This window comes from Marmota marmota, unplaced genomic scaffold (genome assembly GCF_001458135.2).
Source record: "Marmota marmota marmota unplaced genomic scaffold, marMar, whole genome shotgun sequence".
Lineage (NCBI taxonomy): Eukaryota > Metazoa > Chordata > Mammalia > Rodentia > Sciuridae > Marmota > Marmota marmota.
Window position 1 is genome coordinate 1,621,925 of NW_025999900.1, and position 8,390 is coordinate 1,630,314.

At 39.5% G+C, this 8,390-nt stretch overlaps 1 protein-coding gene across 4 annotated transcripts in view; it reads left to right on the forward strand.

Annotated features, from left to right (window-relative positions):
* Nucleotides 1-8,390, forward strand: part of Syt16 (synaptotagmin 16) — a 255,172-nt gene that overhangs the window by 157,423 nt on the left and 89,359 nt on the right. The gene's annotated exons all lie outside the window — the stretch shown is intronic.

Sequence of the window (8,390 nt, forward strand, 5' to 3'; positions counted from 1 at the left end):
AAAATCAGGATTTCAGAAGTTGGAAGAATAGATGTTGATGGCAGAAAACAACAGCTGTGTTAGAGGAGCAGCCTTTCTTGGATATCTCAACTGCTTTTGCACTGAATGTTGATTACAATCCTGTTTCAAGGACAAGCCTGGATTTCTTGTGTTATCACATATGCCATGTCACCATAGGTGCCTGAAACACCTGCTTCTGTATGCTTATGGATGTGTGTCTGCCAATAATCTGGTAAAGCATATTTCATTTGATGCCATGCATCTGCTGTTACTGCTGATTTAGATCATAGCTTCTCTCCCTGAATGTTAGAAAATCTCCCTAGCTCATATTTTTAGACTGGGGTAACTGTATCTATGGCTGTATAACACGTTACCACAAATGTAATGGCTTAAAAAAATGCACATTTGTTTTGCAGTTTTTGTGTATTAGGAGTCCAGGCATATGTTAACTGAAACTTTTGTTCAGGTTTCATAAGGCTATAGTCAAGGTACAGCTGGGCGGCATTCTTATCTGGAGCTTTAACTGGTGGAAAAAATCTACCTTCAAGATCTCTCAGGTTATTGGAAGAATTGATTTTCTTGCAGATATAGACTGAGGGCTCTAGTTGCTTGCTGACTATTGGTTGGAGGCTACCTTCAACTCCTAGAGGCTGCTTGCAAGTACCTAGAGGCCACTGACACTTCCTTCTGCAAGATGGTCACTTACTTCATCAAGCTAGAGTCTGATAGCAAAAGGAATCTCATATTATGTAGTTTAGTTGTGCCATACTCTACTGATTAGAAGCCAATCACAAATCCCATCAAAGGGGAGGGGTGGTCTGCCTACCACATGTTCTATATTGGCCATTTAAATAGTGAAATGGCATTAAAGGTGGAAGTGACTTAAATGCCTTTGTATTAGTTATTTGCTCTTATGTATTTCTTTTTAAAATGGAGAACATGGTATTTTTATCTTAATAGGCAACTGCTACTTTATTTTGGCTATCCCACTAGCATTACATCCAGGAATGATTCTGATGAAGACTTTGGTTAGAAGCTAAATCCATGGCCCCAAATTGATTTTGAAATTGTAAAAAGTGTAAAGGGAAGGCAGGCTTTGCAGAAAAATTCACCACTGGCCTGTGCTTTCTCATGGAAAGTCTCCAAGATGAGAGACCTTGCCAAGAGTTCTTATTGATATAGTAGATCACTCTAGATAAGGGACTTCTCAATTGCTAATATCAGTAATAATAAAGGCAACCGTGATAGGTATTCAATAAATTATAACCTTAAATATGTGCTAGGTATTTTATGTACGTTGTGTTCTTAGATCATAATTTTTTGAAGTATGTCCAGGGTGGTGATAAATTATAACTTCTACTTTTAAAGGAAAGGCCAGTAGTTTTAGGGAAGGTAAATAACTTGTTCATTGTCCCTAACTGGTAGGGGGGAAAAAAAAAAGGGATCCAAAATCACACGTGTCTGACTCAAAGTCCCAAGGCATTTTCCTTATGACAGCTGCTGTCCTCCAATGGGTTGAAGTCCTCTGATGGGTTGAAGCCCTCCCTCCCACCATGCTTTTGTTACAAGAAGTCTAGCCCCAGAGTAGTAACTGGCAACAAAGAAATTTCTTGGGGTCCTATTTCTTTTCTTTTTTTTTTTTTTAAAGAATGTTTGGTTTTTTTTTTTTTTTTTTAGAGAGAGAGAGAGAATTTTTAAATATTTATTTTTTTGTTTTTCAGCGGATACAACATCTTTGTTTGTATGTGGTGCTGAGGATCAAACCCGGGCCGCATGCATGCCAGGCGAGCACGCTACCACTTGAGCCACATCCCCAGCCCCTTGAACTTAAGTGTTCTTAAATTGAGTTTAAGGAATTCATGGGGAAATAACTGTATTTGTTATTTCCGTTTTCCTAACTCCTGCTTACTTATTCACTCATTGAAATTTGTCTTCAACTCTTCTATTCCAACGAACAGCCTCCTTTCAGGTTGCCAGTGGTCCTGAATTGCTTCATCATAAAATCAGACTCCCCACTCCCATTTTAATTGACTTATTTTGGCAGTTAAAAACAGTCAAGTGTTCCTCTCCTGAAACTCATTCCTCACCTGGGTTCTGACTCCTCTTGTCCTCATGTTCCCTTTGTCACATCTAGTTATTTCTTTTCATTCACCTTCTGCCAGTTTCCTAAATATTTTTTTCCTTCCCTCTTATATACGTTTCCATGGCTTCTACTGCAAATTTCTGCCACTCATCTGGTCCCCTGTCTTGAGCTCTGGGCTCAGGTATCCAACTTTCTTCATGGGATGATATTACACAGTTATAGTTCAACACGTTTAAAGTCTCACTAATCTTCTTCCTTTTTATATCTCATTTATGAAAACCCAGGCATCAAAGTCAGATGGAAGGCCATCTTCACTCCTTGTCCCTTACTGCTCCCCCATCCTAACTTGAGTTTGGTAAATATAAACCAAATCCTATTGATTCTGTCTTATCTTGTAATAAGCAATTTCTCTCTAGCTGCTCCACTACCTTCATCCAGATATGCATCTTGTTCCGCTCTGCTTGTTGCAATAATGTCCTAACTGGTCTCTATTTTTATATTAGTTCCGTCTCCTATCTCTCCTCCAGCCAGGTTCCCCTCAGATTGTTTATTTTAAACTCTGTATTATATTTCATATCTTTCCATACAAAAAGCTTTCAGCATGATTTTCTTTGAAAGATACTTAGCTTCTTATGATTTGGACCCACACTCTTCCAGTATCCTGAAACCTCCAGTTCCCTCTCCTGGTCCTTGTGGCTACCGAGTTAAATTGCAGAGAGTGTTAAGGGAAGGCAGACTTTCCTCATCTTGCAAGAGTCATCTCAAGCAGTATCTTCTCTAGGAAGCTTCCCTATCTCTTTTCTAGCCTCTGTCACATTCTACACATTCCTCATCTTTGCCTTTTTCTGGCAGTTAACTTCTTCAGTGTTATGATACCATACTGAATTCTCAATAATAAAGATTTTATATTGCACTTAACTTTTTTTTTTTTTTTTAAGTAAGTGTGCCCATGCCAAGTTGAATGGCAGGGGCTTGTGCTTTAAAACACAAATCTTTCCATTCCCCACATTTAGTGCTGCATAAGTTTTCATGAATGAAAACAAAAATTGAATGACTTAATGAACAAATGTAAACCTATCTTAGCTGTCACTGCTGGATCTCATCATCTTCAGCCTGTAAATATTCTACAAGTAATTATAGAATGTGGAAATTGGAAAAGTGTTGGCAATGACACTCTCCAAGGTTCTTAACATTTTTGACACTTTGTGTTTGCCTTAGTAAGACATAAGGCAAAAATACAGTTTCTTAAGATTTGCCTTGATTTTCTCTATCCAGCATTTATTTATTTATTTTTTATTGGTTGTTCAAAACATTACAAAGCTCTTGACATATCATATTTCATACATTAGATTCAAGTGGGTTATGAACTCCCATTTTTACCCCAAATACAGATTGCAAAAATGTGGATGTGTAACCGATGTGATTCTGCAATCTATCCAGCATTTATGAGCACTTAAAAGACAAGTGCTATGATCTGAATGTTTTTGTACACCCACCTCCCCCAACTCAGGCTGAAATCTAACTACCAGTGTGATGGTATTAAGAGTTAGCCTTTGGGGACTAGATTAGATCTGAGGCTTTGCCCAAATGAATGGTATTAGTGCCTTTGTAAAAGAGGACCCAGAGGACTGCCTTGCCTTGTCCTCAGGGCAAGTTGGCCTTCACCAGATGAGATCTGGTGAGATTTGGTAATCTGCTGATGCCTTTACCTTGGACTTCCCAGGCTCCAGAACTGTGAGAAATAAATTTCTGTTGTTGATAAGCCAGCCAGTCTATGGTATTCAGTTATAGCAGCCTGAATGGATTAAATTACAAGATAAAATGAATTGTGAATGTAAGCATGGCCTTCCCACTTCGTTGTTGGTTCTCAGAGATGTAAGGCAAGACATATGAGTCCTGCTACTAAGATTAAGCCCTGGTTGTACAGGTGAGGCCACCGCAGCATCACCGCACAGAGCAGCTGTGAATGGGCCCATTTCAGGCAACTTAGCTGTAGTATAACCATTATGATGTCTCCTGTGGAGCCATTCGATATGCTCTGGTGACATCTCTTGAGCATTCTCCAGGGACAAAAGATCAAGGGAGCAATGACTCCTCTTTGGCACTGAATCTATGGAAATGAAGTGAGGCTACTTCAGTTTTGATGGTGGGCACAGCCCCAGGTCACTTTTACAAGTGATGTCCCCTTGTTAAGAGGCTTTTAGCTAAGATGGGAGAGATGTTATATGTAGCAGAGAGAAGGCTATTCATTTTCAGTGTAGAAGAACTTTGTTCATCATCAACTGAGTCTTTGAAATATTCAATTATATTGTTACTTTAAAGTTATGTTGTGGAAGACAATGGAATTCCTGTCAAACTATAAGTAATTGGTTCATAAATATGTTTCAAACACCACTTTAATTTTAGCCACATTAATTTTGTCGTGATCCCTAATGTGCCTGTGTGAGCTTCCCTGTAGACTGTAAACTCTTTAGAACAGGGATCATTTATTAACCATCCACATATTCCATCACCACTGTATTTAGCACTGTGACTTTCATATGCTAGATTCATGATAACTGTTTTGCAAATTAAGTTAGTGGGAAGGTTAAACTTTGCTGAGTTTCTGGCATGTTAGGCAAATAGACGACTTATGAGGATGTGTCAAAAGAATTCTTGGTGGTGTGCTCTTTTGGCCAGCTCTGTATTAAGGAATTTTAAATTGTGAGGATTTAAGAAATTGTGGGAAGTGTTTTTCATCAAATAATAATAATTATTATGGGCTGGGGTTGTGGCTCACGGGTAGAGTGCTTGCCTAGCATGCATGAGGCACTGGGTTCTATCCTCAGCACTACATAAAAATAAGATAAAGATATTGTGTCCATCTAAAACTAAAATAAATAAATGAATAAAAATAATAATTATTAATAATGCTTTAGTGATCCACAGTTCCATTGCAAGTGTATTAAATCAATTATTTCTCCTGCTTAATTGGCCATTTTCACTTGGTCTCCTTTGCCTGACCTTAAACATCTCCCTGACCTCTAAATGTTATCATGTGGCCATCAGCCTTAGGATGGGTCTCTTTTCCCAGTGTCCACCAAATCCCACCATCACTGATATTATGTACTAACCTCCTGAATGATTTCTCTGTACCTGTCATTCCTCTCATGTGGTCTGTTTTCAACATAGCACTCAGAATATGCCTTTAAAAACTTATGTTCCAGCATGTCATTCCTCTGCCATCATGAATTTCCATCTCATTTAGAATAAAAGCCAGAGCCCTTGCAGTAGCTGCAAGGTCCTCAGTAATGGAGCTTTCTTGTCTCTCTGACCTCTGCTTGTTAGCTCTGCTTCAGCGCGCCTCTGGCCCCCCTCTGCTCTTTTACTGGGCTTTAACACTAGCTGTTTACTCTGCCTGGAATGTTTGACCTCTAGAAGTCTCCAGTCTTCCTCACACTTGTCAGGTCTTTCCTCACATGTGCTTTTCTTGAATTCCCTGATCATGTGAATTTAAACTGAATTTGCCTCTCTCCTCCAGGCACCCACATCCCATCTCTGTGCCTTACTTTTTAAAATTTTTCATTCTTATAGGCCTGCTTGTCTATCTGCCTCCAGTAAGGCAGGAATTTCCATCCATTTCTTTTCCTGGTGTATCCCTGGCATCTACGAGTGCCTGCTTCATGGCAATAAATAGTTGTTGAATAAATGAATACCTTATAACATTTTTGGTGTACCTGCTTTCGAATGGTTCAGTCTGACAGCCTTCACAAATGAAGTGGCTAAGTTTGCCATGAGATGCTTTTAGACTTGCAATAAGTAGAACTAGAAGTTATTGAAATGTAAGGAGTGTGGCTTTATAATGTACTAGAAAGAAGTAGGCTAACACTTGAACAGAAGGAATAACATCGTAGCAATACAAAAGATTTAATTTTGAGGCTTAGATTTTAACAGACAACCAAGCAGAATTAGAATGTACCTATTTTTAAAAAGAATCTGGGAACAAAGAAGAAAACACACAAATGGAGAAAATTTTTATCCTTTTCTTCAGGGAATGAATGATCCCCATTCTGAATTATCCCAGTTATTCATATGTGTGAAGACCCTAATCTCTGGAGCCATCTGAATTCAAAAGTCACCGGTGCTACTTCTTTCTGAGCACCTTAGAGGCCTCTTTTTTCTCATGGGGATAATAATACCTAGTTAAATGTGAGAATCTCTGCAAACCTAGGCACAGAATTGGCATACAATGAATACATTTTCTTTTTTCACGTATTGCTACTCTTTTTTGTTTTGTATTGTTTTTATGATCTTTTGCCAAATTAAAATTGGTCTAGATTCAGAGAAGATGCTTCTAGGTGTTTCTTTCTTCATGGGATACATTTGCAAATACCCCAAGTCTTCTGCTAAGTGGCTATGTTAATCGGGCAGTAGCTGGAATGGGATCTAATTCATGGGAAAACTCTACCACTCTGTGACAAGGGGTCCCCGTGTGTGTTTGGGTGGGGTGGGCATTGGCCTGTTTTTCAGGGGTCCCTATGAATAAGAGATCCCTACCTTTCATTTAAAAGTGATGACAGAAAAAAAAAAGAAAAAGAAAAAAAAGAAAAAAAAAACCCAATGCAGTTACCGCTTTCACTTCTGTTAACATTTTTCAAGATTGACATTAGTTTTAAAATGTGTCAGTATTCTTAGACATGCCTTCCTTTAAAAGGTGAGTCCTAATCCCTTCTGCCCCTTGACCCACCTTAGTGACCGCTACAGTCTGGATCTGGAATGTTCCCCAAAGTCCCATGCATGGAAGGCTTGGTCCCCAGTCTAGGGGGGTATGGGGCAGTGGTGAAACCTTTAGGATGTGGGGCCCAGTGGAAGGAAGTTAGGTCACTGAGGGTGTGCCCCTAAAGGAGATATTGGAACCCTGGGGTCCCCTCTTCTTCGTTTTCCTCCCAGCCTCCAAGAGCTGGGCAGCTTTGCTCTATCACACTCTCTATTATATGCTGCCTCATCACAAGCCCAAAAACAATGAGGCCAACTCACTGTGCACTGAAAATCTGAGCTAAAATAAACGTTTCCTCTTTTTTAAGTTGATTGTCTCAGGTAGCCACAGTGATGGAATGCTGAGCAATACATAACTCTTTCCTAACACCTAGAATGTGTAGTAAGGGATGTTTTGTGATTGACAAGGCTAATTCCAAAAAGGGTACAGCGGCCACCTGACCATCTTACCCTAAACTTTTGCTCTGGAGGAGGCCAACTGCTATGTCAAGAGGACACTCAAGCAGCCCCAAGAAACATCCCCAGCCAGCACACATTTGCCAGGCGCACAAGCCACCTTGGAAAAAATCCTCCAGCCCTAGTCCAGCCTCCAGAAGACTGCAGCCCAGTGACATCGGACTGCCACCTCACCAGAGACCCTGAACCAGAACACCAGGCTCAGCTTCCCCCATTGCTGACCTGCTGGAACTAAACTGTAAAAGACAATAAATGTTTATTGTTGGGTCAAACCACAAGTCTTGGGGGTAACTGGCTTGTACCAATAAATTACTAATAAAAGAAATAATTTGAGTGAAAAAAAAAAAAGTGATGACAGGACACCCAGTTCTAGGTGGTGGCCTGACCATTATCCGGTCAAAGGCTGTTATTGCTGCCTGAAGCCTTGGAGACTTGCAGCAGTGGAAGAAGTCAAAGGGATTCTTTCTTTTTCAAATAAAGACAGACTTTCACTTTATCCCCTAATTTATAAGAGATAACTTGGATTAGCAAAAGGATTTGTTTTTTTTTTTCCCCTGGGTCAATTTGTATATTACATTTAATGGTTCCTGAAGAAATTTTCCTGATTTTTGTATAGAGAGCTCATATTGAATTCTGAACCTTTATTTTGTGGTTCCTTATTTTAATGAGTTGAAAAGAGCTTCAGAGAGTCTAAGACCTTTAAAAAAAAACTCAATGATTTCATTTTCTTAAAGTGATTTTTTAAACTTCCCTAATAGGTAAAAATAAATGAACATGCCACTTCACTTAAATTTTCTAAAGATTTCTTTTTCCTACTGGTCTCCTTTCGATTTTTTTTTTTGTTGTTGTTCTAATTAGTGTTACATGACAGTAGAATGCATTTTGACACACTGTACACAAATGGAGCACAACTTCTCCTTCCTTTGTCTGTACATGGCCAGAGTCACCCGGTTGTGTAATCACACATTATATATATAGGGTAATAAGGTCTCATTCTACTGTCCTTCCCATCCCCACAGCCCCCCCTCCCCTCACTCCCTTATGCACATAGATTTCCTTCCTTCCTTCCTCCCTCCCCTTCCCTCCCCTCCCCTTT